The sequence below is a fragment of the Canis lupus genome, chromosome 2 (assembly GCF_011100685.1).
Source record: "Canis lupus familiaris isolate Mischka breed German Shepherd chromosome 2, alternate assembly UU_Cfam_GSD_1.0, whole genome shotgun sequence".
Taxonomy (NCBI): domain Eukaryota; kingdom Metazoa; phylum Chordata; class Mammalia; order Carnivora; family Canidae; genus Canis; species Canis lupus.
Window position 1 is genome coordinate 59,337,556 of NC_049223.1, and position 17,265 is coordinate 59,354,820.

At 42.7% G+C, this 17,265-nt stretch overlaps 1 long non-coding RNA gene across 1 annotated transcript; it reads right to left on the reverse strand.

The window, feature by feature from the left end:
* Positions 1–1,343: 1,343 nt before the first annotated feature.
* LOC111092774 lies at positions 1,344–11,596 on the reverse strand. The gene is made up of 3 exons (XR_005355726.1): positions 11,501–11,596; positions 4,290–4,377; positions 1,344–3,781 (listed from the first exon to the last, which is right to left on the reverse strand). It is a non-coding gene; the product is annotated as an uncharacterized LOC111092774 (long non-coding RNA).
* Positions 11,597–17,265: the final 5,669 nt, after the last annotated feature.

Sequence of the window (17,265 nt, forward strand, 5' to 3'; positions counted from 1 at the left end):
GCAGCAGGAGGGGGTCCAGAGGCCTGAGGGGTTCTAGGAGGCAGCAGAGACCTGCTTTCCTTGCATGGGGGCAGGCATAAGTGGAGTGATTGGAGAGAGGTGACCATGAATGGTGACATAAAGGGATCTCATTTGCATCCACATCCTCTATTAAGCCATGTGCAGATGGCTCTGGACACATACATCTCCATCCCAGACCCATCTATCACTGGTCTTTCCACTTGGAGGCTTCAGAGGCTCCCTAAAGCCATTATGTTCCAAACTAATGTCAGGATCTTTTTACCCAAATCTGGTTATCTTCCAGTGTTCCCTCTTTCCATCTGTCTGGTTTAGTAAACTCTGGTTTGGCAAATTCATTTGCTTGACTCACTCTTCACTCCCAGCTCTCCACTTCCAGTTTACAGCCATATCTCTTGCCTGAGCTGAATGCTATTCCCACCTTCCCGGACCCCCACATCCACTCTGGACTGTCCAGCCCCTTCTCTGCACAGCAGCTGGAGTGAGCATTTCAAAATGCAAATCTGATTATGTCCCCTGTTCCCCAGACTGCCCTCCTTCCCTGCTCAAAACCTCTTTATGCTTTCTCATTTTCCTTAGGATGAAGACCCATATATCCTGAGTGGAGCCTCAAAGAACCCTTCTAATCTGACCCCTGGAGACTTTTCCAGCTCCATCGAGGACCAGCACCCTCAGCTCTTTCCTCAGTGTGTGGGCCTTCTTCCTGCTTCTCACCAGCCCAGGCCCAGGCAACTCCCTCTTCCAGGAATCCTCTCTTCTGTGGTGACTGCCACACCTACCCCATTTGCCTAATTCATCCCTTCTCATTTTCCACATATCAGCTCAAATATCACTTCTTCAGGGAAGCCTTCTCTGATCCCCAGGCCACTTTAGCCCTTCTGCCTTGTACATCTTTGAGCACTTTTCCTTATCAGACATCACAGTTTGTGATATATTTTTGTGGTTATTTGTTTGATGTCTATTTTCCCTGGGGTGCCTGGTGGGATTTGCCCTCTACTCCATGTCTTGTGCCCAGCACACTGCCTGGTACACCTTACACACTCTATTAGGCATACAGTGGCTGAATGAATGCACAAAGGTTGTTCAGGGTTGGAGGGGCCTGCAGTGTTGGCTCCAGGGGAGGAAGTAACCAGAAGTGAGTTTGGGAACAAGCTCTTATCCTCTGGAATGGGGGTGCTGTGCACCCCCTAACACAAAGATATGACAGGCCAAGAGCTATGTTTTAGAACATAAGCTCTGAGATGTATCTTGCGTGGAGGGCAAAGGGTCTTGGAATAGGAAGCCATGTTAGGAGGCATCTGATGAAGATGGCAGTGGCAGGAGAAATGGACAGGTGGGTGCAAATGCTTTCAGTGTCTCCCATTTCCATCCCCCATCCCAATAAGAAAAGCAGGAGTAGATCAAAGGGCTCTACATGATTTCAGCATGATTTAATCTACTTGACCTGAACGTTTCTGGTGTATGGGGGAAGCATGAGAAGGGGCTTGGAATTGGCCAGATAGTAGGCAGTGTGGTGGAGTCATGAATCTGTAGATCTTCTTTCCCAGGCAAAAGTGGGAAGGTTGAGAGGAAAGGTCACTCTTAGGACCTGCTGTCCTGAGCTTATGGGGAGATGTTGTGTGAGGGCGCATGAAATCCAGGGAACTTCCTTTTGGGCCAGACAGATTTGGTCCCCCTCTTCTTGTCCTGATCTGCAAAGTCTGTCATGGCAGCCTGTCTTAACCGAGACTCCATGGGTGTCTTTCAGTGGAGGATATTTTGAGAGGGGGAGAGTATGGGAAGCAGAGTAGTCTTAGGACCAGAGAGACACATAATGAAGGGTATTTGCCTCAGCCTGGGGCCACATCTCCTATCTTGCTTATTCTTTTTTGTGATTATTCTCATCTGAATCACAACGACAGCACCTATATAAACTAGGTTTATATAATGGATTGCTTTACTGTTTCACCATGGCTGCGGTGAATAGACCACAATGCTGAATGCCACTAAATTTTAGCTTTTTGCAAATGTTCTTTGGGGGTCTAGCATCCCCTTCTAGAATGTGACCAAGATAATATTAGTGTGCTAACAGTGGACATTTTTAAACTACAAGCAGGGCTGTAATATGCCAGTTGTGTGTTGTGTGTTGTCCAATTCTGGCTGGCACCACTCATGTAGACTCCCATAGGAATGACACCCACTGAGGTGTGCAGGGTGGCAACCCAGCCCATGAAGTGTGCAAGGCAGGAATTGTTTTGCTGGCTCTGAATGGTGATACGCCTTGTTCTTGTGATGAGCTAAATGTTGTCACTAAGCTAGGGCCCAGCTTCTGAATCTAAATCCAGTTTTAATTTTGCTACATCTCCCAGCTGATCACTGCTTGAGCAAATGAGTGAATGGAGAGAGACAAAGCCTCTGATCAGGAGTCCCTGCAGGGTTGTGATTTGTTCTGAAGGTCCCCAAGTGCTTGCCCTAATCTGCAGTTCATCTACCTGGACCTCATCTGTTCTCATTGTGCATTTGCCCACATGGTGGGCCCCAGATGATGTGGCCTTGTTGTTTTTCTGCCTCCCATTCTGAACCGCTTTTATCTTTCTGGTACACAAGGCCATGCCTCCCCTGCCTGCCCTGTTCCCTCAGGACCTTGCTTCCAGCTACTACTAGGTCATCCTCTCCCACAAGGTGTTCATTAATAAAGTGGACGATTATAATTTCAGTAGGGAGCTGAAAAAGATAAAACAGCCTCTAAAGCACAAAGGAGTTACCCTATGTAAGGATAGAGTAACTATGCTGGCTGGGTGGGAGAGTCGTGAATCTGTGGGTTTTTTACGAAGAAGAGCCTGAAAAGACCTCAACAATCACATAATGCAGATGAGGAAACAGAGGCCACAAGAGTTAGTGGATTTGTTGGGACAGGACTGGGGTTTTCCATTATGCTGTGTTTCCACCAGTCATTTGAGTTGGGGTCCTCCCTGATTATCTTCTCTATCTTACATGACCGCAGGTGGCCCTGCATTTAAGCCATCTCTGTCCCATCAGTATTTGGGAAAGCAGGAGGATCATGTCAAGGGGACAGAGAGCTTGGTCAGTGGTGTCCTTGGACCCTGGCTTGACCCCAGGATCCATGCTTTTAAATGCCATTATGAAATGCAGTCCGTCTAGAGCTCAATGCCTTTTGCCGTCAGACTAATGCAGCCTTGGTGGAGGGGCAGCAGGGGGGAGGCTGGCTGCCCAGCAATCTCCTGGAGCCCAGGAGAGGGATTATGCTTGCTCAGGCAGCCTCATCACTGTAATAAAAATGGGAGTTATGTTTATCGACTCGTCATGACTGCCCATTTAGACGATTACCCCATTTCCAATCCCATTTCTAGAGAAAAGAGGATTGCTGGACACTTCCTCCTGCCCCCACCCCTGGCGGGGCCCTGACTGTGGTCTCACAGGCTGGGGTGAGGGTAGGGGTATGTGTTGGAGGTAGGCACGCAGCAGGCTGTGAGCTTTGCCCTCTTTGTCTTCCAGAGCTGGCAAGCCACAGGGGGATGGCTGTCCCCTGAGAGATAGGAGAGGACCAGAAACGGCCCAGCAGGGGCTTGGAGCAGCTGGCTGGCGTCAATAATTTCCTGTAGGAGATTTTGCTGGCCTGGTACACATCACCCTGCTGTTGCCCCTCTGTCTTCTTCCATGTGCTGCTAAAATAAACTAAAGCAACCCTTGGGCTGTGCTCACGTAAATGCCATTATTTAACCTCATCTCATCTCTGTGGAGCCCAGGTATAAAACAGCATCACCTATTTGGAACAAGATGGGGAGGAGTAAGACAAAAGGATCCCCCCCCCCCCCCCCCCCCCCCGCCCCAACCAGCAGCTGGAATATACATAACAAAGTTTCTCTTTCCACACAGAAGAGCCTTTTGGGCCCTGGCTCAGCAACCATTGACTCTTACTTAACACATAGCCCTAATTAGCTTGATAGGCTGCTTTCTGACATTCGAGCAGATTGGAAGTGGGAATTAAAGATGGGAAGAAGCTGGAGCCAACAGTTAAGAGCTAGACCAGGGATGTGACATCTGTGGGGACAACTGTGGATGGGAATCCTATTCAAAGGGGAATGTTGGATGAATAGCTTGGAAGGTCTCTTCTAGCCTTTCAGTTTGTGGCTCTGACTGTCTGATTTGACTGTGATGATGAGGAACAGGGAAAGGGGAAGGGGGACTTCTTGGAGGGAGCTGGTACCCAACAGGAAATGTTAACTTGTGTTTTGGGGAGGCCCTGAGTTTTGGTGCTCAGAAGTACTCACCTGCTTTTGTGGGAGTCTTCCAGATACAGTGTCTGCTCTTGATCCTCCTTTATTCTTTGCCAGCCAGAGTGAATTCTTGTGGGTGTTTCTACAAAGAATTTTGTGAGACATCAGAGTGTAATGATAGACATGGCCTTGCCATTGGACAGGCCAGTGTTCAGATCCTGGCTGCCCATAAAGCTAGCCAGGTAATGAGTAAAATCATTGAGCCTCAGTTTCCTTATCTGTATATCTACTGTATAGATTGTGCATCATGCAGCCGCCTGCCTACAGCCCTTCCCTAGCTCCCCACTGCTCTACTGTTCTCAGGGTAAACTCCTTCCCAGACAACAGTTTTCAGGACCCTCAGTAAAACCTGACTTTCAGACAAATAACAAATAATTTTTTAGTGCAATTATGTTTCAAGTTCTAAAAAAATTTAGTGGTTTATCTGAAATTCAGATTTAACTGTGAATCCTGTATTTTGAAATGAACTTTTTATTTTAGAATTGTTTAGACAATTTGTCTAAATATCTAGATAAATTGTGAAGCTAATACAGAGAGTTCCCATATACATTAATATGTTATGTCAGTGTGATACTTTGTCACAATTAATAAACTAATGTTGAAAGATTACCATTACCTAAAGTCCCAACTTTATTAGATTTCCTTAGTTTTCTCCTAATACCATTTTTCTGTTCCTAGACCCTGTCTGGGATAGCATATCACATTTAGCCATCTTGCTTCCTTAGGCTCTTCCTGGCTGTGACAGTTTGACAGACATTCCCTGTTTTTGATGACCTTGACAGTTTTGAGGAGCAGTGGTCAGGAGTTTTGTAGGATGTCCTTCAATGTGGGGCTGTCTGATGTTTTTCTCATGATTAGTCTGGGGTAGTGTGTTTTGGGGAGGAGGACAACAAAGGCAAAATACTATTTTCACACAGTCATGTTACTGATATGTACTATCCACATGACTTATCACTGTCAGTGTTGACCTGGATCACCTGGCTAAAGTAGTGTTCATCAGGTTTAGCATCCTGTATTTTTATTTGCTGAATCTGATAACTATTCCAGGCCAATGAATCCTTCATGACCAAAAGACAGAAAGATCTGTATTTCTTACTGGCTTACTACTACAGACTTTTTCTGCTCCAACCTTAGAACTGCTGGCAATTCCTCTACTGAACTAGTCTCCATCTCTCTCACTGCCAGGCCTTAGTGCTTGCTTTTTCCTCTGTCTAGTGTGTTCTGTGTGTGTGTGTGCACGCACACACACTCACACACACAGAGTTTCCATCACTAGGGTCTGGTTAGGTGCTGGCCTTCTACTCTGGTTCTACTCTCTGCTGGTACTTGTCTTTCTGTGGTTATGATCTGTTTACTTATTTGTCTCTCTGATCCTAATGCATCCCTAGCATTTTGCACAGTGCCCATTGGAACTCAATAAATAATTGTTGAATGAGTGAACAGTTGGTTATTCCAGATGAGCCAGGAGAAACCTCTACTAAAGCGCCTGCCTTATAAACGGTAGATGTTCAGTAAATGCCTGTTTCCTGTTTCTTTCAATATAGAGAAAATGATATTCCCCAGATTTGAGCAACTGTATTAAGTTTGTGCTTGTGCGACATCCCCAACATATGCCCCTACCTGGAGACAAGATTCTGGAGCAGTGGTCTCCTAGGATTCCCTGAGAGCCACAGTTACCTGCGTCAAAGCGTCAAGGGGGCCACTTAGTGACAGAGATGTTGGGCTAAGTAGGCTACTCTCGGTCAATTTGCAAATTAAAAAGGCATCCTTCTCCCAATGGAAAAACTGCAAATTATGAACCCCTTGACCCAAATTTTCATAATCAGGCCCCTTGACCCTTTGTTATTTAGTGAAAGGGACCCACCTCACTCTATTTTTGTGGCCTACACACAGCACATATGTGAATAATGTTTATACCCAGTGTTGCTTGTCCTTGATGACTATTAAACCTGTAGGTTCATGTGTATATTAATTTTTCTCTTTTCACTCATCCAGTGTAGTTGTGACCCCTCTTCTGAGACCCAAAAGGAGGAGACACCTCCTAGAGTAGTCCCAGGAATCTCAGATCAACCTCGGGACTAATTGTGATGTCTGTCATTTATCTACCTTATGCCAGGTGCCTCACCTACCTCACATGTAATCCTCTCAATAATCCTTCAAGTTGAGAATTATTATTCCCATATTACAAATGAAAAAACTAAGGTTTGGGATGCTTTAAAAATTTGCCCAATTTTCTGTGATGGAGTAAGGCTTGGAGCTAGGGCTGTGAACTTGAGCCTGAGCTCTATCCACTGGGGTTGGCAGCCTCTTTAAGGTTCAGAAAGTTCTGAAAGAGTCAGCAGTTCCCAATGGTTTGTGCTCATCAGAATGGTTCCTAGGTCTTTGTATTCCCAGGTCACCTTACTAGAGCCAGCCCCCATCTATCCATGTCTGCACACCTGCCAGAGCCTCCTTCATGGATTCCTGGATTTGGACTCCTCACCCACAGCCTGATCACTCCCGTGCTGCTATTTCCCTACTTAGAAACCACAAGGATGCCCATTTCTAGCGTTATCTATCCTTTGCCTTGCTTGCAAGATCCTGTACTCTATTCTTCCCCATGTCTCACTTCATCTGAGTTAGCCAGTCTTTTGCATGGCTTGCATGGAGGCCATCCACACTTCCAGTTTCGTGTACTGAATCTACCCTTTGGAGACCCCAAGCCTGCTCTCCACTCCTCAGATCCTCCCTCTCCCTTCAGATCCTGGGGCAGGTTTCCTTTGAAAGGAATACTGACTAGTCTGTTATCCACCTGCTACTCCTTACATCTCCATGGCACCTGGGTGTGCAGGTTATAAATTAGTGCAGAATGTCCCCTCTGGCTTGTGTGTGATCATAGGAGGATCCCCTGTTCATCTAATCTAGTTCCCCTGTCTGAGTTGCAGTGTCCTTAAGGACAAAAACCTGTGTATAAAAAAATCAACTTTATTAAGATATGATATATTCATATAATAAAATGCACCTGTTTTAAATTTTTACTTTAGTAAGTTTTGACAAAGGTACACACCCATATAACCATGACTGAGATCAAGGTACAGAACATTTACATCACCTTAGAAGTTCTACTTTGCCCCTTTGCAGTCAATCCTTCCACCCCCTGACCCAACTACTCACTGGATTTCTAAATTATTCATTTTTTAAAGGTTTTATTTATTTATTCATGAGAGACACAGAGAGAGAGAGACAGAGAGAGAGAGAGAGAGAGGCAGAGACACAGGCAGAGGGAGAAACAGGCTTCATGCAGGAAGCCCGATGTGGGACTCGATCCAGGGACTCCAGGATCATGCCCCGGGCTGAAGGCAGATGCTTAACCGCTGTGCCACCCACACGTCCCAGGATTTCTAATATTACAGATCAGTTTTGCCTATTTTTGAACTCTACATAAATCTAGTCACAGAGTGTACTCTTTTGTAACTGGCTCCTTTTTGATCAGCACAGTGTTTTAGAAGTTCCTCCATATTGTGTATTTCAATAGCCCAGTATTTTTTGTTGCTGAGCAGGATTCCATTTTATACATAAGAAACAATGTGCTTATCCTTTTACCTGTTGGTGGATATTGGGTTCGTTTCCAATTTTAGCTATTGTGAATAAAATGGCTATAAGTGTTCATGCACAAATCTTTGTGCAGGCATGTTTTCATTTCTCCTGAGTGTATACCTGGGAGCAAAATTTCTAGGTCATATAATAAGTATATATTTAATTTTATTTGAAGCTGACAAATTGTTTCCTAAAATGATTCCTCTGACCCCACCAGCAATGTATGAAAGTTCCAGTTGTTCCACATCTTCACAAACACTTGATATTGTCAAGTCTTAAATTTTAGTGAATATATGGTCACATTGCATTATGGCTATAATTTGAATTTTCCTGATGATTAAAGATGTTGAACACTTTTTCATGAGCTTGTTGATTATTCATATATTTTCTTTTGTGAAGTGCTTCTGAAAAATTTATCTATGTAAAATTTTTGATAATTTGTCTTTTAAATTATTGAGTTATGAGAATTCTTTCTGTATTTTTATGGAAATCCTATCAGATATATGTATAGTGACTGTTTTCTCCCAGACTGTGGCTTGCCTATTCACTTTCTTAACTATGCATTTCAGAGAGAAGTTTTTACTTTTGATGAGATAAAAATTTATCAATTTTAATTTCATGGAGAATGTATCTTCTGTACTGTGAAACCTTTATTGGTCCCAGGGTTGTGAAGAGTTCCTTCTGAGTTCTCTAGAAATTTTATCATTTCATTTTTTACATTCTGTCTAGTATATGATCTATCTTGTTGAATGTTCCCTGTGCACTTGAAAATAATGTATATTTGTACTTGGTGAGTAAATGTCATTTAAGTTTGATAGTGATATTCAAGTCATCTGTATTTTTATTGATTTTATGTCCACTTATTCTATGAATTATTTTTTTAAAGATTTATTTATTCATGAGAGACACAGAGAGGCAGAGACACAGGCAGAGGGAGAAGTAGGCTCCATGCAGGGAGCCCGATGTGGACTCGATCCCTGGACTCCAGGATCACACCCTGGGCCGAAGGCAGGCACTCAACCACTGAGCCACCCAGGGATCCCCTTATTCTATGAATTATTGAGAAAGGAGTGTTGAAGACTCTGACTATAATTTCAGTTTGTCTGTTTCTATTTTTGTTTCTGTCAAATTTTGTTGCATGTATGGTGAAACTCTCTTAGGTGAATACCCATTTGTATTGGTTAGATCTTCTGGCCTTATTGAATGGACTCCTTTATCATTGTGAAGTGTCTTTTTTTTAATCTCTGGTAATACTCCTTGTCCTCATCTGTTAGGAATATAGCTCCTCCTGCTATTGTGTTTGCATGGTCTATCATTTCCTCATACTTCAAATTTTAAACTACATATTTTTTATATGTAAAATGAGCTATTCTCTTGAAGAATAGCTTTCTTAATTTTTTGTCCAATCTGACAATTTTTACATTATAATTGCTATTTTAGTCTGTTTACATTTAATGCAGTTATTGAAATAGTTGGGTTGGGTCTACCATCTAGCTATTACTCTCATTTATTATTTTTTTTGTCTTCTCTTGGATTATTTTTGTATTCCATTTTAAATAATTACATTTTGTTATTTATCTTATTGTTAGTCCATTTTCTATTTTCTTTTTCTCTGTGTGGGGTTGTAATAGGAATTACAATGAGAGGTTTTAACTACCAAAATGTACCTTTATAAATATGCTACTTCACATACAACTGTAAGACTCTTAAAACAGTTTATTTCCATTCCCTCTTTACTTTCCTTTCAATACTGTGGTATTGTCATACATTTAATTTCTACATTTGTTATGAATGTCACAATACATTGTTATTATTTTTGCTTTAGGTGATTATCTCTTAGAAGAATTTCTTAAATGAGAAAAAAAATTCGTATTTACCTACACATTTGTCCTTTTCTGTGTTCTTCATTGTTTTGGGTAGACTTGAATTTTCATCTGGAATCATTTTTTTTTTTTTCATCCAGAAAGCATTTATTTAGCTTCTGTTAAATGTAGTACTGGTTTGCTGGCAGTGGATTCTCTCAGCATTTTGGTCTTAATCTCTGAAGAATATTTTCACTGGCCATAGAAATCTATGTAGTCATTTTTCATTTCAGCATTTAAAAAATATCATTCCATTCTTCTTACTTGAGTAATCTATGATAAGAAGTCAGCGATACTTCTCATCTTTCCTTCTGTATATATCTTCTTTTTCTGTCTACTTTGAAGATGTTCTCTTTATGATTTTGTTTATAGCAATTTGGTTATAATGTGTATTGGTAAAGCGTTCCTTATATTTATCTTACTTGATGTCAATTGAGCTTATAGAATCTGTGGATATATAGTTTTTAGCAAAAATTTGTAAGTTTCTTTCATCCAATATTTTTTCAAATATCTGCCTCCCCTTCTCCACTTCTAGGATGCCAATTACCCATATGTTAGACTTTTTGGTATTTTCCCTTAAGTTACTTTGGCCGTCTTCCTTTTTTCAGCCTTTTTCTTTTTCCTATTCTTTGTGTCAGTTTGGATAGTTGTCATTGCCCAGTCTTCAAGTTCACTGATCTTTCCTTCTACAGTGTCAAATCCAGTCTTAATCCCATCCACTTAATTTTTATTATCTTATTATTGCAGATATTTCATTTTAAGCTCTAGAAATTCTATTTATATTTTTAAAAATAGTTTCTATTTCTATTTCTCTTTGCATTTGGTTCATGTTTCCATCTGACTCCTTAATGATATTATAGTTGTTTTCAATAGTTTGTCTGCTAATCCCATCATCTCTCTCATTTCCATTCTGTTTCCATAGACTGATTTTTCAGTTATGATTCACATTGTCTAGTTCTTTTCATGACTAATAATTTTTAATTGAAGGCAGAACACTGTAAATGTTAAATTGTTTATTGAATTTTGTTGTCTTCTTTTAAAAAGTGTTGAGTTCTGTTATGGCAGGCAGTTAATTTGCTGTTATTAGTTGAATACACATTTAGGTTTGTTAGTAATGCTAGCTTAACTACTTTTAAGACTTGGTTTTTCTGGGGTCTCTACTGAATTTCCTCATGTTCAACAAATTTTCTTCAGTCTAGTTGATTGGAACTTGAATGCTTCCCAGTCATGTGTAACTCATGATAGTTGTTCAGCTTGTAGTTCTCCAATAGTTGTCCAGTCTCTGGTAGTTCTTCTTTTTTTTTTTTTTTTTTAATTTTTATTTATTTATGATAGTCACAGAGAGAGAGAGAGAGAGAGGCAGAGACACAGGCAGAGGGAGAAGCAGGCTCCATGCACCGGGAGCCCGACGTGGGATTCGATCCGGGGTCTCCAGGATCGCGCCCTGGGCCAAAGGCAGGCGCCAAACCGCTGCGCCACCCAGGGATCCCTGGTAGTTCTTCTTTATGTGGTCTTACGGAGTCACACTCTACATGTACAATTTATTATTTATACAAACAAGGGCACCCAGTAAGATGCCCTGAGCTCTTTCTTGTAGCTATTTCTACTTTGGCACTCTGTCCCCAATTTCAGCCACCTCAACCTCCCTTAACTTTAATCACTATCTTTTAGGCTCAGGGAGGCTCTCATCCTCTAAATTCCTCCTCCTTGTCAAAAAGTCTGATAAATGACTCTAGGCAGGAAGCCTAGGATAATCATAGGACTCACCTCAAATGTTTCCTTTCTCTTAGACCTCATGGTTTTGTACACCTATTGCCCACCATCTGAAGAATTGTTTCATACATTTTTCCAGTATTATAAAAGCATATAGTGGCAGGGTTAGTTTGTACATTCCATTGTGACCAAGGGACCACCTCATAAACTTCTTTATTATTACAGAGTTGACTAAATGCTGAGTACAGAACAGTATTCGAGAAATTGAATAGGTCTGTCCACCTGGGATGTTTTGCTTATGTTCTAGAATAGAAAGTGACACTGGGACAGGAGTTTCTTAAAGGATCCAAGCCTTTTGGGAATAGGCCTCACCTATAGCCATAGCTATAAGGTATTGGACATCATTCTTCTTTTCCCTGTAAGTTCCATGGCCAAACTCAGTATTGTGTCTAGGAACCATCATAACAGATTCTCACAAGGCCAAGTTAATGGGGAATCCAGTCACTGCCATGTGACTGACTCTTCCTAGGAGCAAGTGGTGATTGTGCAGCCTATGAGCTTATTCTATCTATAGACCACACATGGCCTACAGATGCAGCAGAAAGGTTGGCCAAAAGAGCTTCATAGGGTCCACTGAGCCAATGTAGTGAAATATATTGAATTTGGAAAGATGAGGGAAAAGGAGACCCAGGAGGTAGGAGGTGACTGCCAAACCCAAGAAGACCTCAGAACTGAAAAGTCAAGGAAAAAAGGATGGGACAAGGCAGTACCATCATGATTTCCCTTGTGTGCAGGAAAATGGGGACAATTTCTCAGGTTTAGAGGGCACAAGAGAGAAAGAAAGGGAGAGTGAACATATTGATCCATTCATTAAATGTTTTAAGTGCCTGTAGTGTATCAGACATTGAAAATTTAGTATCTTCACTGAAATATCTGTTGAGACACATATGCTGCAATTAGCAAAGGAACCAAGCAATCATACTTCCCTTTGTAGGTTCCTTGGCTTCATCCTATTCTCTCTCTGTATCATGGGAGTTTCATTTTACTATCCCCAGTCTGCTTTCACTTTCCTGTTGTCTGAATGATGTAAACATCTGAGATTTCCAGTTGCCTCTCTAGAAATAGTGAAAGTATTTTGGGTTAAGTGGGGAGAAGTTGGGTTGAATCAAGGAAGTAATCACAGGAACTAGTTTAGACTATTTCTATTTAAGTGGCCAAGAAAATGTATCCCTAAGGTACTGCTTGTTGCCTTTTGGGAAGGATATTTGGGGGCCAGTAACATTTTATGACATCACTGGGGAGGACTTTCTAGACCCAAGCACAGCTGTATGTAATATAGTGAAAAGTCCATGGGCTTGCCTGCTGGTTAATTTTATGTGTCAACTTGACTGGTCATGGTCAAACTGTGGTGTCTTTGCAAGGGTAGTTTTGAGTGTGTTTTTAAATCAACAGTCTGAGCAAAGCAAATTGCCTAATGTGAGTGGGCCTCATTCAAATCAGTTGAAGGCCTGAATTGAGCCAAAAGGCTGGCCATACCCTATCCTCCTGCTTTGAGCTGGCTCATCAGTTTTTTCCTGATTTTGAACTCAAACTGAAATTATAGGCTCTTCCTGGATCTCAAGTCTGCCAGTCTTTAGACCAGAATGTGGTCTTTGGATCCACGGGCTCTCCTGGCCCAGTTTGTTAACTTACTCTGAAGATCTTGGGACTTGTCAGTATCCATAATTGTACACATACACTCACACACACACACACACACACACACACACACACACATATCCTATTGGTTCTCTTTCTCTGGGCAACCCTGACTAATATAGCTTAGGAACCACATAGACTTTTCTGTTTTTGAATCCCTCCTCTGCTACTTATTAGTTGTATGATCTCAGATAAGTTACTTCCTCTCTCCAGGCCCCAGATTCCTCACCTATAAAGTGCTGATATTTTACCTCTTAAAGTTGGTAGGAAAGTCAAAAGAGGAATGTAAAAAGGGCTAGATATAGAATATGTAGATACCTAGAGGTTCCTTCTCTGGTTTTGTTCCCCCAACCCCTAATCCACTCAAGAGAGAAGATTCCTGCTGGTGGGAGGGGTAGCAGGGAGACTGTGCAGTCCATACTTTCTCAGTGTTTCTCAGGTAGTGCAGGTGAATCAGGCAGGGTAAGAAGCATTCACTAACAACTTGGATTCACTTACTAGCAGGCCTTTGAGGAAATTGCACCCAAGGACACTGTATTAGAGTTCTCCAGAGAAATAGCACCAACAGGAGAAATGTAGATGTATAGAAAGAGGTTTATTGTAAGGCATGGCTCACACCATTATGGAGGCTGAGAAATCCCCCAATCTGTCTCTGTAAGCTTAGGCCCATGAAAACTGGTGGTTTAGTTCTACTCCAAAGCAAAGGCCTGGAAACCAGGGGAGACTACAGTGCAATTTCTGATTCAAGTCCAAAGGCCCTGGAACCAGCAGTGCCTGTGATTGAGGGCAGGAGAAGATGGATGTCCTAGCTTAAGCAGAGGACAAACTTGTCCTTTCTTAGCCTTTTTGTTCTAGTTCAGACTGTCAGTGGATTGGATGACGCCCACTCACACTGATAAGGGGAATTGTTTTTACTCAGTCTACCAATTCAAATGCTAATCTCTCCTAGAAGTCATCTTCACAGACATGCAAAAATAACATGTAACCAGCTTTCAGGGCATCCCTTAGCCCAGTCAAGCTGGCACATGAGATGATGCATTACAGATATTTTAATAACAGTCCCCCTCTGTATCTCTAGCGCATTGTCCTTTAAAAGTACTATGCCTTCTCTACTGGGCCCTCTGAGGCAAGCAGAAGGGTAATTACTTCAAGTTAATATGTATATGTATCTCTCCTTTTCTTCATTCCTGTACTTACTCTTTCAATAAGTATTTCTTGAGCACCTACTATGTGCTAGATAATGTGCTAGAAGTACTGGAGATCCATTAGTTAACAAGGTAGTTGAAGTTCTCAAGGAACATAGATAATAACAGCTCATGTTTATTAAGATAAAGGCAGATAACCACAGCAGCAATGGCAAATGCCAGAGTGTTTTTACATAGGCCCAGATCACAACCCAGCAAGCTGATGTCTCCCCCCAGCTATCTATCCCAGCTATTTCAGGCATTTCCACACTTCTTCAGTCCCCTACCCATCCACCAACTCTGCTGAGCTCCACCTGTACCTGTGCACCTGGCATCAGCATTCAGCTATCCCCCATACCTCCCTCCCCATCCTGTGTTCCCTATCTCTGGGAATGTCATCACCATCTACCCAGTTCACCTCTGTTTTCTCCCACTCCTTTAACGCACTCCTCTTATCCCAGTAGTTACTGAAGGTGATATATTTGTTATGCACTTTGTCTGTTGCAGGCACTGCTCCTTGCATCTTACTAGCTTATTCAATCCTCACAACCCTGAATAGTATGGATTCTCTCTGTCTCCATTTTATTGGATGAGGCAACTGAGGCCCAAAGAACGTAAGTGAGCCAAGGCTTCCCAGGCAGCAAATGGGAGAGCCAGGACAAAACCAAGCAGCCTGTCTCCAGAACCTCTTCTACTAGTCATCACACCAGAGTGCCTCCTGGTCCAGAGGCAGAGACAGGCAGTGAACCAGTAATTCTACAAATAACTATTGAATCACCATGCCAGTAAGTGCCATAAAGGAGAAGTTAAGACTAAGATGGCAGGGAGACTCAGGGAAAGGAAAGAGAAATGTTCCACTGAGTTTTGTGATGTCAGCAAGGGGCGGGGTGCTTCATGGGGAGGGGGACAAATGTCCATGACAGATCCAAAGATGTCAGGCTGGTGCAATCCCCTCTGCACCCCACAAATGGCCAGCCACCTGTTTTCCTTAATGTACAGTGTGATCTGGTCCCCTTTCACTTGATTCGTTTCTATAACATTGACTGTCAGCCCCGATTGCTGTCCTATGTCCTTGACCAAGGTTTGGCAGACATTTTCTGGGAAGGGCCAGATAGTAAATATTTTAGGCTGTGTGGGTGGCCAGCCTGTTGTTGCAGCTCTGCAGCCTACCTCCATAGTGCAAATGCAGCCATGGATGATATATACATGAGTGAGTATGGCTGTTTTCTATGAACACTGAAATTTGAACTTCATGTACTTTTTACAGAATATGATTCTCCTTTTGAGTTTGTGAACCAAAATGTAAAAAAGCGTCATGAACTGGCCATATAAAAACAAGGGCAAGCTGGATTTGGTGGCTGCAGTTTGCCAATATTACTCCAGACCATTTTTCCAGACAACTTTCTCCCCCTGCCTGCCCCATAAGCCCCCTTGAAATTAACATCTTCAAAAACCAAGTTCTTTGCCCCAGTGAGGTCAGCTCTTCCTGATATTCTGATTTCTGTTCCCCTGGGAATGGTGAGACAGAAAAAAAAAAAAAAAAGCTCAAGAACCCCAGCTGAAGCCATGCTGGGCTGTTGTAACTTCTCATACCTGCTGGGCACATTCCTGCCTTTTTCCAGTTTCCACCCCACCCCTCTTCTTTCCACCACCAAACGTCTCTTAAGACTTGTGTCTACTCCGTGTGGCTGTTTCATCACCTCCCACTCCTCACTGCGCACCCCCTCCAATCTGGCTTCCACCCCGTTGTGCCACAAAAACAGCTCCCACAAAGGTCAGTGATGACCTCAGCGTTGCTAAATCCAAAGGACATTCTTTAGTTCTCATCTTACTTGCAATTGACACCGTTGACCACTCTCCCCTTCTTGAAAATTTTCCCTCTGACTCTGGCTGCCCTTTCTCTTTCTGCTACCGGGCTCTGACCTGTTGGAATTCCTAAAGGCTGAAGCCAGGGCCTGTTTACCTTCTCCCTTGAGCTACTCTTTTTGAGTGATCATGCATCTATAGCTCCTGTCCTGAACTCTGAGCTACAGCCCATCCATCTCTCTGCTGTTTACCTGACATCTCTCAGATGTCTTAAAGCATCTCAAACTTCATATGTCTCAAACCAAAATCATCCATTCACGCAACTGTCCACTCAGTTAACAAGCAGTTACCAAGCGCTTGCTATCTGCCAGACATTGTACTAGTTGCCAAGGACACAATTTTCAGTAAAAGGAAACAGAGTCCTGCCTTTGAAGGGGGCTTGCAGTCTGCGGGGGAGATACTTATTGACCACACCCTCACACATCTGCTTCCCTCTATCTCATCTCTTTACTACAGTGGCCCTGTCCTGTTGTCCTTCCTCCCCTCCATAGGATAACACCAATGAAAGTATTTCTAGGACTCTCCATTGTCTTAGAATAAAGAGTGGGAGATTCTCAACAAAACCCCACATGCCCCTGGTGGCTCTTCTGGCTTTGTCTCCACATACTGTCCCCCACCAAACCATGATCTGGCCTCCCTGGATTGTTCCAGACTCTCATTCTCATTGCACTTCTTTTCCACTTTGAAGCATGCTGCTCCATCAGATGGGAATACTGCAGTCTCCTTTCTCTGCCTGGCTGTTTCTGACTACCCCCTTGGGTCTCAGTTCTGCCATCACTTCCTCAGCAAGGCCTTCCCTGACTTCTCTGCTAGGTTAGAGGCTCCTGTGAGAGCTTCAGACAGATCCCTGCACCACTCCTCATGGCATTCCCACACTGCAATTTGTGTCCGAGGGTTTGATGCCTTAATTAATATTTGCCTTCCCACTAGTTCTCCAAGGACAGGGATTCTGTCTCTTTTTACTAAAAAATCTGTTTGCAGCAACTAGTACAATATCTCTCAGAAAGTAAGTGCTCAGTAACTATTTGTGAATTGGGTAGATAATTGGATAGATGGATGGATGCATGCCAT